At 45.8% G+C, this 19,923-nt stretch overlaps 1 pseudogene across 1 annotated transcript in view; it reads right to left on the bottom strand.

Moving 5' to 3' along the window:
• LOC307247647 (bcl-2-like protein 1) overlaps positions 1–6,061 on the bottom strand; it is a 31,547-nt pseudogene extending 25,486 nt beyond the window's left edge. The window contains exon 1 of the transcript in view: positions 5,658–6,061. The product of the transcript in view is annotated as a bcl-2-like protein 1 (transcript). The remainder of the gene's footprint in view (positions 1–5,657) is intronic.
• Positions 6,062–19,923: the final 13,862 nt, after the last annotated feature.

Below are 19,923 nucleotides of genomic sequence, written 5' to 3'. Positions count from 1 at the left end.
GACCCACAACATCCTACAACCACCTGAAATGATTGAACATCTCACTCATATCGGTCACTTCAAAAATCCCTTTTCCAGAATATACAAACTTTTATTAAAAATAGACGACACCTTATCTTTACATTGCTTGAGACCTTGCTGGTCCCACCAATATAAACCTGGGGAAACTTATTTGCAACAACACCTGTTCTATGACCCGCAACTCCAAAATTCAACTCATCCAATATAAAATTTTGAACAGAGCCCATATCACGGAACACAAAATGTTCAAAATGGGTTTTGTGGATGAAGACATTTGCTCCCACTGTTCCCTTGATACCAGAGATGACTACTTTCATGCCTTCTGGCTCTGCCCACCTAACCTAGCATTCTGGACTAACATCACCAAGAAGCTATCAACTCTTCTGGGTCTCAGCATTCCCTTCTCCCCGTCTATATGTCTTCTCGGTGACCTCTCCTTAGTCGACCCACCACTGAAACACATCCAACCCATTTTGATCGCCTTAACAATCGCCAAGAAAACAACATTACTCAATTGGAAAAGAGAGATAATCTCACCACATTCCAATGGTTGCGGTTATTAATAGATTACATCTCAATGGAAAAACTATTGGCAATATCTCAAAACCATGTTAATTCATTGAATGAAATATGGGCTACTTTTATCACTGACATAACTCCATTATTTAATACTTGAGTCTTCCTAAGTTGGCGCAATGTTGTTGCGCTTCGCGGCATGTGGGGGTCCTCCTGGTCTGCCGGGACTCCGCGGTTGGGTGGCTGCCCAGGCGGCTCTGGGGACATCCGTGGTGCATGGGCCAGTGTTCTTAGGGGATCCCGGGGCCCCATGGGGGAGGTGGGTGGTCTGGGTGGTGGCGCCCGCTCCTTTTCCTGAGTTGAGCTGGCCTGTCTCCAGGGGTGGCGGGGCGGGGGGGGGCGGGACGTGCTACCAGGGAGTACCTGCGGCTGGCGTCTGTGTGTGGGTTCCGGGCGTGGTTGTGGGTTCTGGGGCTCGGGTTGGGGGCGGGGGGTGTGGGTGGCTGGTTCGGGTCTTGAGCCCCATGGTTGGCGGGTCGGCGCGCCGCTGGGGTTACCGGCCCTGTGGGTGGGGTGGCTGGGCCTGTGTGTCCCTCTGCCTCCCTTGGGGGGTGGTGGCCCGCCATGCATGGGCTGGTTAGGCGTTCCGTCTGGTCCTGTCAATCTGAATCCTGCACCTGACTGGCTGTGCTAGGCGCGGGACTCACCATGTGGCCTCCATCATGGGTGGCGGTCTCCTGTCATCACAAAGGGCTGCCGAGGTACCTGCCCTCTGACGCTCTCGACGCGCGGGATGCTGGTCACTGGGGGGTCGGGCTGTGGGTGGGGGTGCCATCTGCCGCCCTCTATTCTGTAGTCTGCATGCTCGGCGGCTGGGGGCTGACCAGGGCCCTGATGGGGACGCGGAGCTGCCTGACATGGCGGAGGTGCATGGTGGACGCTCTGCGCCCTTGGCTGATCGCTGTGGGTTGGCTGCCACCAGGTATGGGAGGTGGGCAGACTGGGGTGCGGTCGGGTCCGGGGGGAGGGGGTCTGCGTGGTTGCTCCCCGGCCTGCTGTGCCCCTGGATCGATCGGGTCGAGACTCCCCTATCTCTCTCAGTGCCAAAACTCATACTCAGCACATACACCACACAATAGGCCGAGGGCTTGCGAGATGGGCGGGGTGCAGGCTATGTGGTTGGGGATGCGGCGGGCAGCTACCATCTTGCCTGTCACACTCCTGCCCAAGCAGCTTCTCGTCCGTCTCAAAATTTTAATCCCACTCACATTAGCTTAGAACACATACACTGGCACACCAATCCTACTCCAAACAACACTCCATCAGACCAGGGCCTGCGGGACAAAAGGGGTGCGAGTGATCCGATGAACACTTATGCCTGATGGACTCGCACCCCCAACCCCGCAATTTTAACTGCACTGGGGGGTTTTTTTCTCAGGGGTGGCTGGTCGCTGGCCTTGCGCCTGGTGGCTTGGGATGTGCTGCGACCTGGTGGGGCTGCGGAGAGCGCCGCCGGGCCCTTCCGGGGCCCCTGGGGGGACTGCTTGTCATTGTGGGTGTGGGTTGGGGTGTAGGGGGCGGCTGTTGGCCTTTTGCTTCTGCGGCGCGGCTTCTCTGCTGCAGGGCCCCGGGTGCTGGGGGTGGCGTTGGGCCTGTGTGCCGGGTGGCCTGCAGGCGTTGCCGGGGGGGAGGGGGGTGTGGCATCGAGGTGCCCCACGCTGGGCGCTCGCTGCGTGTGTGGGCGCTTAGCTGCGGTGTGTGGGCGTCTGGTCAACTGCAGTGGGGCGGGCCTCCCCCCTTGTGCGGGGCGTGGGTGGGTGTGGGGGTCCTGCCGGCCCGCCCGTGGGGCGGGTGGCTCGAGGAGTGTCGGTCTGTCACCGTGGGACCGTGATCTGGGCCTGCGGTCCGTGCCCTGCGCCCGTGGCCCGGGTTCTGTGCCGGCGGCTGCATCTTGTGCCTGCGCCCGGGGGTTGGTTGTATGTGTGCGCCCCTGGGGTGTGGGGTCTCCTCGTACTCCCTGGGACTGGGTCATGCTCCTCGGGGCTGGGCGTTGGAGGCGCCACAGCCCTCTGACTTCTCTGGGGGCCTGGGGGTCTTCCGTGGCTGCAGGGCAGGGTACCCGGGGATCTCCTATAGCCGAGGGTTGTCCTCAGGGCTGAGGGGTTCGGGGGGCTTCATGGCCCCTTGCGCTGCTTGGAGGTGCCGCAACATATTACCGACCTTCTGCACCAGTACCAATGGGGATAAGTCATGTACACTTACCGGTGGACATCTTACACACACACGCACGCACGCATGCACGAACGCACGCACGCACGCCTGCTTGGAGTGCACCCCAGCACCCTCCTGGTTGCATTCCTCTCCTTTCCTCCCTCATTTGCTTCCATAACTATGACAGGAAGAGGCCACGTGACCAGTTGTAGTTCCAGTTTTCCTGGACCTAATTCAGTTTTTCAATACATGTTGTCGTCCAATGTTCATGTTTTTGTGTAAATGTTGTTTGTTTCCATGGTTATTTGTCTCACCGTGATGATTCTCCCACTCTTGGAGTAGCGATCAGTTGTTTACATACCCAAAGATGATAAATAGTTCTCCAAAGAGGGGGGTTGGTGGTGGCTCTCCATAGCCAAAAATTGTGCTCTTGTCATTCTACAGGTCATCCACAGGAAAGAGTTATTGCAGCAGTTCTTGATGATTTAAGAATTAATAAAGAGTCGCATTGCAGGTTGAGAACTTGAACTCCACTTGCAGACTAACTCTGTCCTGAATGCAATACAAATACTCTGTGTTGTATGCCATTGCATGCTGACAGCACAGGTTAAAAAAAGTAAAAAAGACAAAGTAGTATAAAGACGAGATCACATTTCATCCTCACTCAACCTTGTGTGGAGATAAGGGTAACTTGACAGAGCATTGTGTGTATGATGTCAGAGCATACCTGTGACCTGAGTTTGGCTGTTAACCCATTGTATGAGCTCTCTTGAATTGATTTGATCAATGGATGATTGAGGGGGGCATTGTCTTGTAAATGACACCTGACTAAAGGTACACAACCTCTCATCGGTATAAAGCCTTCTTCGTCCGAAGCAGGAGCAGACTGGTCAGGAGACTGCTTTGGAGCAGTACTGAATCTTTCTCTTTATTCTGGAGAATAAATATCTTTAATATTCTCAGTTTTGTTTTCTTGTAGCGGCAGATTAACCTCACAGAAAATGCAGGAGAACTTCTTCTACAGTACATAGTGTGAATTGTGTACGTACTGTATGTGTGGGTGCCCAAGTGTGTGAGTGGCGCTGCCCTTAAAATTATATTTGTATTGAGATATATTGTTGATAGAGTGTAAGCATTTATTGCTTTACACTACTTAATTGCATTAAACCTCCTTTAACCTTCTTCAGTAAGAGATGGTGTGAAATCATCTTCATGTGGCCATTATTGCTCAAAGCATCCCAATGTTCAAAATTAGGCAGGTGGGAAGACTTCAGCATTAACTCAACACAAATAAAACCTGAACTGGAACTGTGTGTTTAAATTTCCACTTGACACATTTATTGCACTTTTGCAGAATTTACTATGCACAATAAGCTCTATGAGCTCTAAAAATACTAAAAATACTAAAATGTGCGCGATCGATACAAGGTGCTCGCGCAGGTAGCTGCAAGGGGCAGCGCCCCAATCGTAATTCTGGATCTATAATTATATAATAGAATAATTAAACAGAGCAATGGTGTGGTTAAGTTAATTTTAAGGAAAAAAAAAAAATTCTTTCATTAAGTAATAAGGCACATTAACAACTAGAGAAATTGCAGAGTCCCAAAGGGACATTTCACTGCACATATGTATGACCGTATAATAATCTCTTGAACTTGAATTGTGGTAGTTCAGAGATGTCACTTAACCACAAAATGAAAACCTTCTGTACTTGTGTTCTTCCTCTTCTAAAAATAGTATCACAGATCATAGATATCAAAAATGACATTTCTAAAATGCATTTGTTTGAAGCATGGAAATAACTGTACAACAGAAAAAAAGAACAAGCCTTTCCAAAATAGAAAAATAAATAATGATGATGATGAATTAATATTTTTTCCAAACTACTGTATATGAAAAATAGAATCAAATAACCATTGTCCTCTGCTCTAAAGCCGATTCTTCACAATGACCACGTAGAACAGCGCTCCTGTGAGTAGCACGATCCCGACCAGCATCCATCACCTTAAACACTCCTTCGACCTCCTGACTCTGGCAACAGCATCTTCGCTGAATACCTCCGCAAAGTGGTGCTGTCATGATGATCACGAGACGGACAGAAAAAAGAAGATTAGAATGAAATAAAGTTTTACATAGCCAGCAGCAGTCGCCACAGTGGTTGTGTCTTGAGTGTCATACAGCAATTTATTCATGTGTTGTTGTTGTTGAGTCGGTTAAACTAACTTCAGCAAAAACGCTTGAACAACTTTGAATGTCAAGGAACGTTGGCACTCAATTTGGAACTCAAAATGTTTCGCTCAAAGAGTCAAAGAGAACAAGGCTACTTGCGCCTGCTAAACATCTTGGTTCAACTCGTGCACAACATTAGTTTGCCTGTTTGGGTGTTTGTCTATTTAATTTGGACAGTGACAAGAAGGACAGAACAAAGAAACTTTCTAATATAACAAATGATTTTTTTATTTGTGATTATAAATTCATAGTTTATTGGTCTGCACACATCACCACTGACAGGCTGTTAGGGTTGAGTTTGGTTCTCAGCCTTTCTACCACACTATTTTATTCGGGAAATTAGCTTTTAGTCTATATGACGAAATCAAATGTTGTTTGAATTTCGGCTACATTGGGAACAATTTTTGACAAATAACCATTTATCCATCCACTTGCGTCAGAAGGAGGGGCAGACTGGCCACCGGGAGTACCAGGCATTCCCCTGGTGGACTGCTTGTCAGTTGGCCTGGTTTCAGTTGGGCCTGTACCGGCCCAACTGAAACCAGGCCAACTGACACCAGGTCGGTTTCTTTTTTCTTTTTGTTTGCCTAACCCAATTTAAATGCATTAGTTGAAATAACAAAGTCTCTACTCAAAATGTTAAGGCAACAAGGTTACTTTGTTTAAGCCGAGGTACTCACCCATCCTCCCTGACTCTGGATCCATGGATCAAGGTGGTGGCCCATGTATATGGTCATCCAGTCTACTATGCGGGGCATCATGTTGTTCATCTCCTTCTGCACGCAATCACGCAGAGGGCACCTCCAAAGGCAAACAGGCCCACGATGCGTCCCCAGTTGATCCCGTCCCGAAACACCTCGTCCATCACGTTCTCAAAGCTGTTGTAGGCCGTGGCGGGAGTGATGTGGAGCTGGGACAAAGTGTCGCTGAAGGCTTTCATATAGCGCAGCTCAAACTCGTCCGCCAACTCCCAAAGTGCCTTTTCACTGGTGCTCTCTGGCCCCAGCTGCAGTATTGGATAGTTCTGCTGAGACAATTTGTAGCTGATGAAAGAGACCACAATCTCTCTGTTGCTGTGCTCCATGCTGAAAACTGCCAAGCTGCTCGGGCGTAGACCTCTTTCTGCTGTTATTTTTGGTAAGTCAGTGGGGTAGCGCAATAATTTGCCAGTTGGAAACTGATGGCATTGTTCAAACACTGAATCCCCATTGGAGGAGAGCTTTGACATCACATAGAAATCCCATGGGGCTGCTGGCCTAGGGGTGCAGGGGCTATATGGGGGATTATTCATCATTTGGCATCATGACATTTGGCTCCCTGTACTAACTACCGCATCTGACGTTGTTACATGTCACAAAGCTGAATGACTTCTCTTTTTTGCTGGGCATGAGGTCTGGATTTATGAGAGGTCCAGTGCTCCACCACCTGTGTCAGAAGAAAACAACCTTTTTGGCTTTGGTGTCAGAGCGAAGGACACCAGGAAGGAAGTGTGGGACAGGAGGGCTGATGGGTATGCAGCATTCATCATGGGGAAAAGGTGTGCTTCAGGTACAAAGATGCAGCGTCTGCAGGAGTATCTGTTGAGAGAAAACAGGTCTCTCTCTACACCAGTGTCTGACCTCTGCTGACCCCTTACATTAGTCATTCAAAGTAATTTGTGACATTTTCTCATAATATTCATTAAGTTGTGCATTACTCTTTGAATTACATTATTTTCACCATGGACCATTATTAAAAATCTATAATATGTTGTCTTACAGTGATGGAGGATGACCCGGATTTGGAGAGGGAAATGCTCAGCTTACCACCGTCAAAATTCCATGTTGTGCACAATAAGTGGAAACCTTGATGTCACATTTAACATACTTTCATGTTAGATGATGATAATTGCCTTAATCATACATTTCTTTATATATATCTATCGCTGTGTAAATACATCTGCTGATGCCTCTGGACACATCATCAGTGATGTTCCTGGAATCATTGGGTGTTTCGGGCCTTTCAAAATAATACACCCTCATCCAGGTGACCCAGCCGTCCACCTGGATGAGGTGGCCGGCTGCCTGCCTCTTGCGTAGGTCTGGATGCCTGCAGGTGTTCTTCTGGCAGGGGTTGCCTGATCCCCAGCTCTGACAAAGGCGATGGTTTTCTTGGAGTGTCGGAACTGCTTTGCCCACTCAAGTCCAGTGCTGACGGCTTCAGCGATGGTCTTAAGGACTTTTTCCTTCAGGGGGTGGTAGCTCAGGAGGTAGAGCTGGTTGTCTAGTGTGAGGGAAAAATTATTACGATCAACTATTTTGAATGAGGACAAAGGCTTCTACCTCCAAAAGGGGGTTTTAAAGAGATTTTTTATGTAAAGAGAAATGTTTTGCTCCTACAATGTCAATTCCAATATCCGATCACACTTGGCCTGTTTACCTTCTATGGAGATGAGGGACACTCCTGGGGAACCACATTGTTATGCAACCCCCATTCTGCCAGGTCAAGGTTGCAAGTACCTGTTATTTACATTCTAGGAAGAGGGGGCACCCAGGAAGACAGTTAGGGGAGGAAGCACCCAGGAATACAGTTAAGGGGGGGAGGCAGACTCGGAGACCTCTAACCCAAACCACACCCTGTTTCTTCTGTATAAAGCCTCCTCTCTTTCTCTGTGATATCAGATTGATCCGAGCGCTGCTTTGGAGCAGTACTGAATCTTTCTCTTTATTCTGCAGAATATATAATCTTGGATATTCTCAGTTTTGTCTTCTTGTAGCGGGCAGATTAACCTCACCGATCATTGCGGAAGAATTTCCTTCACACTAGGAATCTAAAGGTTGCTGGTTCAATCCCAGGCTCCTCCTGCTAGCATGCTGTAGTGTCCTTGAGCAAGACACTCAAACCCTAATTGCTCCTGATGGCCGCGTCCGTCTGTGTTTGAATAGCTGTAAGTCACTTTGGATAAAAGTGTCTGCTAAATGTAAACGTTTATCATGCCTCCACTGGTACCGTAATGCAGCAGCTGAGGATGTGCTCAAGGGTTCCTTGCTTGGAAAACAATGAGCATTCTGGTGTCTCTGCTATGCCCTATGTGTGCATGTTAGACAGGCTTGGGAGCACATCATAAACTGCCTGGATGAGGAATCTGTGCGGTGAGGCTTGGCTCTCCAGATCTTAGTCCAGGTCACCTTCCTCTCAACTGTGTTCTCCCATCCCAACATGCTCCCATGTTTCATCTTGTCTCCTCCTGTGACACAGCATCCTCTACTTCCTGCCAGTTCTCACTTGGATTCCAGCTTTGGCCACCTTCAGATCACTTCAGTCCCTCTACTGCACCACCTCTCTGGCTCTCATCACCTTGCATTTCTCCTCCAAGGATTTGAATGGCAGCTGCAGCTTATTGTTGAACCCATAGAGTGCAATGCAGCTCAGGCTCGTGGTAGTCCAAGCCATCTCCGGAGGTGGTTGATCACCTTCCTTTCTAAGGTGTCGACTGTAGAGATTGGGACGGCATAGACGAGGAGGGGCAACAGGATCCTGGGAAGAATGCCATGTTGATAGACCCAGGCTTTGAATTTTCCAGGTAGGCCGGACTTATCCACGGATTTCAGCCAGCCAGCCAACTCAGTACAGGTTGACCGGAACTTGTCCTCCACCTTTCCTTTCCTCAGCACCATAGATCTTGATTTGGCAGGTTTGGAACGCATCCGGCCAGCTTTTCGAGTCCTTTCAGAATCAATCGGCAGCTTGGGACTGATTCTGTCGTGACTCTAAGGTCATCCATAAATACCCTGATGGGTGGCTGTCATTGTCCGGAATTTGTCCGGGGCCCTCTGCACTCTGGCTCAGCTGACTTGGTGAGCATATTCATGGCTAAGGAGAACAGTGTCACAGAGATAGTGGACCCTGTGATGATGCCAATCTCCTTGTGCCAACTAGATGTAGTTGCTCCTGAAGAGACCATCATCCGGAAGTTGTTGTAGTAATCAGTGATGAGGTCTTACACCTGCTGGGGACATGATGTTTAACAGAGTGAGCTGGACTAGTGTTATAAAAATTTTACACGTCTATGTTTTGATGTACTTTTTACTTTTTAACTTTTGTACAAGGTATGTGTACTTTGCTTTTCTTATAAAGGGTAAATAGAGTTCATGTCTTAAAAAATACATGAACTAGTCACTTTATGTACCTTAATGTGAAAAGGAGAAAGGCAACATGTCTCGACCATCAGATAAGGGAACCTCAACAGATGATCTGTCTCAACGAAATTGCCCCATCAGCGAAACTGTCTCATCAGCAGGACCCATGCGGAGGGGTCGCGACGTCTGCTGACTGACATCTCAACGACTCGTCAGTTTTGCCACTCCTAGGAAACTGTATAAAAAACTCAGATCTCCAGTAAGAATTGAGTACTTCCTCTTTAGCACTCTGTTGTGCTGCTACACTGAAACTGCTACTCTTGTACAAGATTAAATACTTTATTAACATAGAGCATATGTCTCTGATTTCCACTGTAACAGTCCGTCCACGAACAAAGTTTATAACAATTTAACTTTTACATTAATTTGGCGCCCAACGTGGGGCTCCAATATCTTCGTCTTCTCTCCAGAGCATCGGACCTGAAACCTTGCAAGGGGGAGTCTGGGACTCCTAAAGAAAGTCCTCAGCTGCGGACCGTTAAAGGTTAGAGGTCAGGTTCCCCTGGAGAGTGGAGCAGTGACGGAGACAGGACTACGGAGGAAAAGAGACGGGTAGGAAAACGTCTGAAGCTAAAGTCCACGAATTACCTAAAGGAAAAGCAAGGATTCACACAGACAGGGAATATCAGGATACAAGCGTGCGTCTACTGACTCCAGGATTAGTTTCTCCTTGACTTCCAAAATTGGGAATATGTAGGTTAACCATCTCCTTGATATCACTGCTGACTCGCAGCGTCAAGAAGATACAATACTTTTTCTCTGTGCTTACCTCCCAAAGGAAAAGTAAGGTAATAAAACTCGGAGGTTTAAAGGTTAAAGGGTGAGCGGCTCGGTTCTGGGAACCAAGTATTAAGGGTAAAGAGTCTGGTTCTGGGAACCAAGTATATAAAGGGTAATCTCCGGAGTCAGGGACACGGAAAGACGTCGTTTGGAAGGACGTATTAAACTCATCCCCCAGGTCCTGAATTAACAAAATATAAATGAAAGCGCTGAAAAATAATGAAAACAAAAATAAAAATAAGTAAAAAGATAAAACAAAACAAAAAAAAAAAAAATAAATAAATAAATAAAAATTTCCTACGCGGGAACACTCGCAACAACAACTACAACAACAAAAATGGAGTCGCTGTTCCACGAGCCGGCCCACGGAGGAAGCACCGAGGTAAACGAGGCGGCATTCGGGTCAGAATGAGGACGCAACCTTACCGTCCACCTCTGCCAAGCATCCTTCTTGCTAATGTCCAGTCCCTGGAGAACAAGATGGATGAACTTCGAGCGAGGATTCAATTCCAGCGAGACACAAGGAACTGTTGCGTCCTCTGCCTGACGGAAACATGGCTGACCCCACTGGTGCCGGATGAAGCCATACGTCCAGCCGAGGCCTTCTCCGTGTTCCACGGCGACAGAACGCGAGAGTCGGGGAAATCCAAAGGTGGAGGCGTCTGCCTAATGGTAAACAACCGCTGGTGTAACGCCGACAACACCAAATTACTCTCCCACTCCTGCTCGCCGAACCTGGAACAGCTGACCATACTATGCCGTCCATTTTATCTCCCCCGGGAATTCAGCACGGTCATCATTACAGCCGTTTATATCCCACCGCAAGCGGACACCGACGCAGCTCTGTCGGTTCTGTACGATATGTTGTGCGGATTTCAGAACAGACATCCCGACGCGGCTGTGGTGGTGACTGGGGACTTTAACAGGGCCAACCTGAAAAAAGTTCTGCCGAATTTCCACCAACACATCACGTGTGCCACCAGGGGAGACAGAACTCTGGACCATTGTTACACTCCTTACAAGAACGGATACAAGCCCGTCTCGCTCCCTCGTTCGGGAAATCAGATCACGCCGCGATCTCGCTGCTTCCTGTTTACAGGCCTCTGATCGCGCGGGATCTGGTGATGACGAGGGAAGTGAAGCGGTGGACGGACCAATCAGAGGCTGCGCTTCAGGACGCTCTGACTGACGTAGACTGGGACATGTTCCAAACAAACTCAAGTGACGTCAGCGAGTTTACGGAGGTTGTAGTAAGTTTGGTGGCTACGCTGGCGGATGAAATCGTTCCCACGGTGAAAGTTCGGATATTTCCAAACCAGAAACCATGGGTTGATAAATCCATCCGCTGCGCTCTGAATGCGCGCACGGCCGCTTACAACGACGGTCTTGTATCTGGTAACATGGACAATTACAAAGCGGCGTCGTACAATCTGCGGAGGGCGGTGAGGGACGCTAAACGGACGTACAGAGACACCGTGGAGCTGCAGATGGAGCGGGGGGACACAAGACGCTTGTGGGAGGGGCTGCGAACAATAACAAACTACAAGAGCAGCTCCTCCCCAGCCACGAGTGTGGACGCCTCCCTGGCCAACCAACTGAACTCCTTTTATGCGCGGTTCGAGTCTGGCAGCAGCACCGCTAGCTCGCCGGCTAATTGGAGTTACACCGCTGGGGATGAGCGCGCACTCTCAGTGTCCGTGCACGAGGTCAGGAGGGCTTTGATGCGGGTGAACACCAGGAAAGCTGCGGGCCCAGATGGCATATCTGGGCAAGTACTGATGACCTGTGCTAACCAGCTAGCTCCGGTGTTCACCACAATATTCAACATCTCCCTGGCTTAATCAGTGGTCCCGTCCTGTTTCAAGAGGTCCACCGTCGTTCCTGTCCCGATGATCACCTCTCCAACCTGCCTGAATGACTACCGTCCGGTGGCCCTCACCTCAGTGGTCATGAAGTGTTTCGAGAGGCTGATTAAGGATTACATCTGCGCCTCCCTCCCCCGCACCTTGGACCCGTTGCAGTTCGCGTACCGGCAGAACAGATCCACAGATGACGCGGTCTCCCAGGTACTGCACACCACGCTCACGCACCTGGATGGCCAGAAGGGGGCCTATGTGAGAATGCTGTTCATTGATTATAGTTCAGCTTTAAACACCATAGTCCCCACCAGACTGGCTGTCAAGTTGTTGGAGCTAGGATTGAATGCTCCGCTGTGCACCTGGATCCTGGACTTCCTCACACGCCGCCCCCAGGTGGTCAAGGTGGGGAAGTACATGTCAAGCTCCCTCACCCTGAATACAGGATCCCCCCAGGGCTGCGTCCTCAGCCCCCTACTGTACTCCCTGTACACACATGACTGCGTGGCCAGGTCCAGCTCCAAAACCATCATCAAGTTTGCTGACGACACCGTGGTCGTGGGCCTGATCACCGACTGCGATGAGAAGGCCTACCGCGAGGAGGTGGCTGACCTGTCACTCTGGTGCCAGGACAACAGCCTACACCTGAACGTCAGCAAAACCAAGGAGCTGATTGTGGACTTTAGGCGTGGATCACAATCGAGGACGCACGCGCCCTTGTGGATTAATGGGACTTCTGTCGATAGGGTGAGCAGCTTCAGATATCTGGGAGTCCACATCACAGAGGACTTAACATGGACTGTACACACAGACACTCTGGTGAGAAAGGCGAGGCAGCGTCTCTACCACCTCAGGTAGCTGAGGAAATTTCGGGGCCCGTGAGGATCCTCAAGTCCTTCCACTCTGGAGCAGTGGAGAGCATCCTGACATGCAACATCACTGCCTGGTTTGGGAACTGTACTGCCCAGGACAGGCGGGCCCTGCAGAGGGTGGTGCGTTCAGCTGAACGTACCACTGGAACTACCCTCCCCCGCTTGCAGGAGCTATACACCAGGAGGTGTAGTAGCAGAGCCCGTAGGATCATGAAGGATCCTCATCACCCCAACAACGGACTGTTTCAGCTGCTGCGGTCAGGCAAGCGCCTCCGCAGTCACACAGCGAGAACAGAGAGACTGAGACTGAGTTTTTTCGCGCAAGCCATTACAACTGTCAACGCTGACCTCACCAGGGGTCCTAACTGAGCCATGCACTAGGCTCCACTACCTATTGTACTGTATGTAGCATACTGTACCGCATACTGTGTCACTGTTCAGGGTTGTTCGTGATGCCGTATTGCTGCGGCGTACTGTTGTATACTGTGCTGTATTATCCCAAACACTACCTCACTCTATTCACATTCACATGCCACTTTAATTCACATGCCACTTTAATTGCACATATCTGTATATACATAGGCATAATACCTCTATCTATTCCATTTTATTTCATTTTATTTTTATTGCATTTTATTCTATATATATTTATCCTATTCTATAAGTATTCAACTTACTGTATTACGTTTTAGGAGTCAGTTAGTCGGTCTACTAGAAAGGAATTCTTTACTTTTATTTCTTTTTTTTCCTAGGACATATTGTGTGCTATCACCGGGTGCGTTGCATTACATTTCACTGCATATATGTATGAAAGTATGTATATGTATGTGACAAATAAAAAATCTTGAATCTTGAATCTTGAATCTTGATTCTTGAACGCCAAAGAGCAACAGACGCAAGTCCACTGTGTTTGTAACTTTTGTAACTTGTGCCGCGTTTCACAGAAACTGGAAAACTGTAATACGTACCAAAATGACTAAACTGGACCCGGTGTATTGCTGCCTGCAGCTATTATTATTATTTTTATTATTATTATTATTATTATTATTATTATTGTTATTATTATTGTAATTATTATTATTAGCATCAGTATCATTTCCACTAACAAGCAAAGCCTCCCTGCAGGCCTCCACGACATCCTGGATGAACTCATCATCGTTCGTTCTGCTTTAGTCTTCTCTGAAATTCAAAATATAAAGTGTGTCTAAGAAGTCTATAAACAGTAAGGCAAACAGTATATATACTGTACGTTTAAGTTATAGCGTTGAGTAATACCTGGGTGCCTGCAGGTGCAGGGGGCCGCCTCGACAGCCACGGAGACACCATCTTTAAAAGAAAGAACAAAATAGGCACAGTTGAGTGAGCAAAGACTTTTACAGCGATGAAATATTAAAGTGCTCTGTACTCTGTGACCGTGAGGGCCAGTTTGACCCTCCCCAATGTGGTGGCGTCTTGTGATCTTAAAAATCAAAAAACAAGTTTGTGTTTGTTTTTCTTCGGACTGTGGTTGCAATAGCTGTATGTCATATACTGTAATCGACAATAAGTACATGCTCTTTTTTCACCCTCACTTTTCTCGGGGGTTAATCGCTGTCAGATGGCACGTCAGATGAGTCAACCCATGACACGTCGCTCAGTCCTGACACCTCCCCACCGTCAGACTTTTTGTCATTCATGGCAGTAATCATTTCTAATGATTCTTGTGTAGCATCCATGAATCTCTTTCTTTTGACCATATTGACTTTAAACATGCAAAATTAACTGCTCGAAAATAGCTATATTCTATAGCGGGTGAATTTTACCTGCTGCCCATGCCCATTGCCCATATTTTAAATCTGGTTTTATCCTTACTGTTTTTAGCAATAGGGGATGCTACATAACACAATTTTAGGAAAAGTCTGGGTGTGGCGGTTCTAGTGTTAAAAGAACTTGAATTCATCGATTCAGATTTGCCTGTCACCTATGTTACACCATTGGCACTTATGATCAGTCCTATAGTGATAGGAAAAACGGCAATTTATAATTACTGAAAAAATCAACAAAAATAAATATATTTTGGAGTATATAATAAACCTTACACATTAATCTCTATCAATAATTCCCAATCAATCAAAAATAGGAATACAATTGAAAACTGGACAGAACATCACATCTCTGTTTAAAAATATATTTATTCAATTTCTTTCAGTCAGGGAAGTTGTTGCATTTAGTGTTCTATTTTAAATTGTTGTGATCACCTTCCTATATAGTCAACAACTCTCACGCCCAAACTACACCAGGCATGTTGGTGCACCGTACAGGCGTTGAGCGGCGCGTGGGTTTTTACCTTTGGTGGGGGACATCACCATACGAACTGGATCTGCTACACCTCGCCGCCGCCATTATTAGTCAGAGAATGAATCAATTTTTTTTTTGTGTAATTTACATTATTTAGTCTCTGTTAGGTGATGTACAATGACTGTAAAATACACATATTTGCACATGAAAATTAAATTTGAGGCCTTTGAAGAACCTTTTAAGCACTACTATATATATATATATATATATATATATATATATATATATATATATATATATTCATCTTCATATTAGAAATATATATAATATTAATAATTTTATATATATATATATAGATATATATATATCATTAATCCCTTCATCATCCACTATTATAAGTGTCTATCCAACCATGCTGGATTCAATTTAAATTGATCACATTTGGCTGGCAGAATCCATGTCCGAAAAGTGATTCTGAAAATGATGTCGTAACCCTGTTAATGCAGAGTTAGCCTGAATGGAAGATATTTGATATATCAGTCATTTTTGGTAATGTATTGATCACATGCATGTTGTCATGCAATTTTAGATCCTTTTTACTCAGGCAAAATTTTAAAATAAATGCTTTGGTTATTTTCAACAGCAACCTTTTTTATTCCTCATTTTGGGAGACAAAAACATAGTTTCTGTTATTGTTTAGGGTAATATAGACTTTTTCTTCTCAGAAAAAATGTGAGAAATGATTGCCTGTGCAGAGCTTTAATTTGTGAATTAATCAAAACAATGTATTTAGCATTTTGGTAGGCATAATGCACATTGCACCATGAAATGCAATACAATCGCCATTGAGGGTTTTACAGATACATTATCTTATATATGTGGTGTTTCACATTTGATACACACATTTTCACAACACAGTCTTAAAAATAATAAGCTATTGGATGTTAATCAATTATAAGTTGCCCCAAACCAGAAGATATTTATCTTGAAATATAAGTCACAATATAATTGTTATTGTGGCGATAACATTTTAGCAAAGCCTTCCTTGCAAAACAAATCGTTAAATAAAGTCAAGAAATATTGGTTTAAGGATTGAAAGCCTCTACTGTCTCTGCAGTGCACGGATGATCCACCAGAGCGCAGAATACATCTCTGATCTAGATTTTTCAAGATCATTTCGTCACAAAAGGGGATATTATGAAAGTATAACAGTACTTACATTTTGAGGACAAAATATACACACCCCAAGGAACATGCAACTGAAGGCCTCTTCAGAATCATATTTGCCTGACATGACGTGGTTCACTTCCTTCGCTATGCTTACGACATATTTGTTGAGTTTCCCCCTCTCTATCAAAGAGCATTTTTGGGTGTTACCAAGAAGTAAATTATTTCTCGCTTCATTTGTGCAGTAATAAATTCTACCAGATCTATGAACTTCAAAGTCTGTGACTTTTAAATACAGCGTGTTAGTATGGTCACAATAGCCTACATTGTTAACGATCCTTATAGCTCTTTTTTGTTGTATGCAGAATGAATGTAATGTGCTTTTGTACACGTTACCCCACACCTCCATGCAGTAATTCAGATACAGGAATACGAGTGAACAACACAAAGTGTCTATTTCCTTTTATTTTAAAGTGAGTGATTAAAGCGATGGTCTAGAAATCCAATGGGGTGTCCCCGAGTCATTTCAAATCCTTCCAACTACGATTTGTGCTGTTGTCCTATCTCTGAACCTATTTTTATTCTATGTGCCAGTTTTTTCTCAAAATATGTCCAAAAGTCAAGTATCATTTTGCAGCTTCTTCCTCATTTGATATGAATTTCCTTGCATTTTCAAACCACGATATGTAGTCGTGGCCAAGTGGTTAAGGCGGTGGACAACTCCATTGGGGTTTCCCAGCGCAAATTAAAATCCTGCTGACTACGATGATCAGGGATGTCACTGCTTTCATGATGTTTGAATTTTTGCGCAAGTGTCTCCTGGAAATATCTCTGTGGATGGGATGGTTTAAGTAGCCACACCTGATGCTCATTGGTTGGGCTAACGAGCATCCGGTTTAAAAACCCCGTCCACACACTCAGTCACAATAGGAGCCCTGTGTCATGACATGTTTCATCTGCTCTTGGCTAGTTCCGCCTAGCCTCAGCTCTACAATAAACTGGTGCTATCAACCAAACGTAATCTGTGCCATAGGTCCCTGAACACGTCACTTGGGTGGCGCGTGGTGGTGAAACTGTGACAGTGGTGCCCAATGTAGGGCTCCGGCACAGGGAAGGGACAGGGAAGGGCTGCCCAAAGGTGCCCTGGAGCCACCACTGGTCTAACAGGCGGCCCCAGCACCAGCTCTCTTTCGACTGGCAGCAGCAGCACCTAGGGGGTTCAAATCCTGCAGATTACGATTCATGAGGTTGTTCTAACTCTAAATGTCTTGAAATTCTGTGTGCCAGATTCTGATGGAAACATTTCAAAGTTAAGTATGTTTTTGCAGCCGCTGCAATTATTTATGTTTGAATTCATTGCGCTGAGTGTCTCCTGAAAATATCTCCAGAAGACAAATACATTTTTTGAGCCTCTTCCTCATTTGATCGGAATTTCCTGGCGTTTTAAATTGACTATCCATGTATTTAACATCCGAGTTGATAAGGCGATGGACTCTAAACCCATTGGGGTGTCCCCCAACAGGTTCAACTACAGGGCCGACTACAATTCACAAATATATCCTTGCTTCCATGATCTCTTAATTTATTGCGCTGTTGTCTCCCAAAAAAAAACAACAACGCAATACTTTGTCTTGTTGCAGCTTCTTCCTGATTTGGTCAAAATGTCCTTGCATTTTAACCCCACAAACAATGTGATTGTTGTTGAGTGGTCATGGCAGGGCTAGATTTCCATCCAATTGTCCCCATGCGGAATCAGATCCTGTCCACCACCTTTGGCAAAAATGACCTTTTCTTGATGTTTGAATTTGTTACAGTCGTTTCTCCTTAAAATATCTCCAGCTGTCAATTACATAGTAAAGCTTCTTCCTCATTTCATTGGAATATTCTTGCGCTTTAAAACCGCAAACTATGTTGCTGTGGCCAACTGCTTAAGACTAGAAATCTGTTGGGGTGCGTAGTTTCAAAAATTGCGGACTACTATTTTCATTCTTTTCCAGTTGTCGGACGAAGCGGAGGCACCATCGAGATAACTTTTACTAGCCCTAACCCTAAACCTAACCTAACCCTAACCCTGATAATAAGGTTCGGATACAGTCCTGATACATCATTCAGACGCATCCAGCTGTGAAAATAATTTGTAAAATCATCAGAGACAATCCAACCACAGAAATACAGCCTCTCTTTCAAATCAGACTTAAAATCCAGATAGCTACGTTGACAAAAATGGGGTCAAAAACCTTCAAGTCAGAACTTCAATGCCCCATTCATCGGAAACTGATGGACACAAAATCTATTGTATCTCTACCCTTTACATGAATAACTGAGTGGGTAATATGGGAATGGACAGCTGCTGAAGACATGCCCCGGCCCGTGCATTGCCTTTAGCATCCGATTTCAACTGTCCAGTCATCGGATGAAGCGGAGGACGTCATCGAGATAACTTTTACTAGCCCTCACCCTAACCCTAACCTAACCATAACCGTAACCCATTTCTTTTTGGGTATTTTCTGATCCACTTCTCAAAGCAGCACTCTTTTGTACATTATGTCTCTTTTGGTTGAAGTATTCACAAATTGAAAGTGAATGCAAGAAGGTGCCATGAACAAGAAAACATTTACTTTTGTGGATCTTGGCTGTCCTGGAAGTATTGGCAGTCGCTGAAAGAGCTGGAAATGAAGAAACACAAATTTGAAAGAATGCCAAGCACTGAGGGAATTTCAATTTCTCTTCTGTATTCGTCCAGTTAATTAGAATGAGTATTGTAGAATGCGACATCCGACTTGTTTTGTTTTGGATGGATTGCACCTTATTTCAGCAGTTCGCCGTCAGGAAGGCGAACTGATTGACACAAAATCTCTTGTATCTTTACCCTTTACATTAATAACGGAGTGGGTAATATGGGAATGGAGAGCTGCTGACGACGTACCACGGCACGTGCATTGCCTTTAGCATCCGATTTCAACTGTCCAGTCGTCAGATGGAGCGGAGGACGCCATCGTCATCATCAAAACTTGTTATCTAATTAAACTTTTGTGTCATTGTTATAATTTCCGTTGGTGTGGTTTGCGTCAACTTTCGTTTTTGGCCATCAGACTCTGGCAAAGTTGAGATCGACATCTGAACCTACAATCTTGAGCATATCCTGAACAGGGGTTAGATCATTAAAATCCTCCTGATTGGGTTCGATCATAAATTCATTATTTGCATTTGTACTGTCATTGTTGTCATCATTAGGAACTTGTGTGTACAGCATAGTTTTAGTCATGGAGTTCTCTATGAGTCTTTATGACAACCCTCAAATGCATGGAATACAACAACAACCACACATAGCTATAATTGCAATAATTACTGCTAATGATATAAGGATTGATTATAACATGCCACTCCATTAACCAAACATGCTCTCTAGACATTTGGTGAATGGATTATCTATCCCTGCATTTTCCATCATCTCCTCAAACAATGCTGTCAGTCCAACCAACGCTTTAGTCACGCTGCCGTCAGGAGCGGTGTTGTTTGGGATGAAAGTACAACATACGTCGCCAAACATCTTACAAACACCACCATCTTTAGCCAGCAAAATATCCAATGCCATTCGATTTTGCCACGTCATCAAACTAGTTTTATCCAATTGCTCTGCCAGGCCCCTTATCCCATCCCAAGTTCCGCTAAGGCCGCTAAGCCCAAAGCAGCCCAAAGCCCGAAGCCCAAAAACCAAAGTCCAAAGACCAAAGCCCAAAGCAGCCAAGAAGACAGCTCCAAAGAAGAAATAAATTAATTCCATCCCGTTGGACCAGGGGTGGGAAAACTACGGCC

Source organism: Zeus faber (genome assembly GCF_960531495.2).
Source record: "Zeus faber genome assembly, contig: SCAFFOLD_37, whole genome shotgun sequence".
Classification (NCBI taxonomy): domain Eukaryota; kingdom Metazoa; phylum Chordata; class Actinopteri; order Zeiformes; family Zeidae; genus Zeus; species Zeus faber.
This window is presented reverse-complemented; position numbering and strand designations above follow the sequence as displayed.